Raw genomic sequence first — 1703 nt, forward strand, 5'->3', positions numbered from 1 at the left:
TTCATCAACCTTTTGCTAAGCCCGTGGTTCTCAAATTCTGCTGCATGTTAGAACCACCTGGGAAGCTTTAAAAAAACATCTCAGTACCCAGGTTGTACCTCAGACCAATTAAATCCGAATGCCTGGGGGTGGTTGCCAGGCATCAGAAGTTTTCAAAGACCTCCCCCAACCAGGTGGTTCCCGGATGTGGACTACTGTCCTCAGCATTTATTGTATGAGGCAACTTAGGTGACATACAACAGGTGAGAACCTGGCTCCTGCCTTTCAGACACAGGACTTAATTTTTTAAATATTTTTTAAATTATGCAGTAAAATTTTTTCTGTTGGTGTACAGGTCTATGAATGTTTTTATACTGAGTTTTTTACACTGCCTGAGTACAATTTAATGGTATACCATAACATTTTACATACCATAATTTTATTTTTATAAAGTATACCCACAATTTTATGGTATACCATAAAATTAGTATAGTATGCCATAAAATTTACCGTTTTAAATTATACAATTCAATGCTCACTTCAGCAGCACATGTACTAAAATTGGAATGATACAAAGAAAATTAGCATGACCCTTGCTCAAAGATGACACTGTAATTTGTGAAGTGTTCCATATTTTAAAAAAAGTTTTTTTTAAAGTGTACAACTCAGCCATATGCAGTGATTCCCACCTGTAATCCCAGGGTTTTGAGGCCAGGTGCGGTGGCTCACGCCTGTAATCTCAACATTTTGGGAAGCCGGGGTGGGTGGATCACCTGAGGTCAGGAGTTCAAGACCAGACTGGCCAACATGGTGAAACATCATCTCTACTAAAAATACAAAAACTAGCCGGGCATGGTGGTGTGCGCCTGTAATCCCAGCTACTCGGGAGCCTGAGGCGAGAGAATCGCTTGAACCCAGGAGGCGGAGGTTGCAGTGAGCCAGGATTGTGCCACTGCTCTCCAGCCTGGGTGACAGAGCAAGACTCTGTCTCAAAAAAAAAAAAAAAAAAAGGCTGGGTGTGGTGGCTCATGCCTATAATCCCCAGCACTTTGGGAGGCCAAGGCGGGCAGATCACCTGAGGTCGGGATTTCCAGACCAGCCTGACCAACATGGTGAAACCCCATCTCTACTAAAAATACAGAATTAGCCGGGCATGGTGGCGCATGCCTGTAATCCCAGCTACTCAGGAGGCTGAGGCAGGATAATTGCTTGAACCCGGGAGGTGGAGGTTGCGATGAGCCAAGATCTCGCCATTGCACTTCAGCCTAGGCAACAAGAGTGAAGCTCTGTCTCAAAAAAAACAATCCCAGGGTTTTGGGATGCCTAGGCGGGAGGCTCACTTGAGGCCAGGAGTTGAGACCAGCTTGGGCAATGCAGTGAGACCCTGTCTCTACCAGTAAATAAATAAATAAATAAATAAATAAATAAATAAATAAAATTAGCTGGGGATGGTGGCAAGTGCCTTTAATCCTAGCTGCTCAGGAGGCTGAGACAGGAGGATCACTTGAGCCCAAGAGTTTGGGGTTACAGTGAGCTATGATCACGTCACTACACTCTGGCTAGGGTGACAGAGAAAGACCTTGTCTCTAAAAAAAAAAAGGAAAACAAGTTACCAAATTATACAATTCTCTGTTCAGACCTAGATTTACAAGAAAAAAAATGTAAAATTTCGTGGTTTTTAGTATATTTGTAAAGTTGTGCCACCATCACCACTAATTCCAGAA

General features: G+C 43.0%; 1 non-coding gene across 1 annotated transcript; it reads left to right on the forward strand.

Annotated features, from left to right (window-relative positions):
* Positions 1 to 510: 510 nt before the first annotated feature.
* On the forward strand, positions 511 to 617 carry LOC129018440 (U6 spliceosomal RNA). Its single transcript, XR_008495270.1, has one exon. It is a non-coding gene; the product is annotated as a U6 spliceosomal RNA (small nuclear RNA).
* Positions 618 to 1703: the final 1086 nt, after the last annotated feature.

The sequence above is a fragment of the Pongo pygmaeus genome, chromosome 19 (genome assembly GCF_028885625.2).
Source record: "Pongo pygmaeus isolate AG05252 chromosome 19, NHGRI_mPonPyg2-v2.0_pri, whole genome shotgun sequence".
Classification (NCBI taxonomy): Eukaryota; Metazoa; Chordata; class Mammalia; order Primates; family Hominidae; genus Pongo; species Pongo pygmaeus.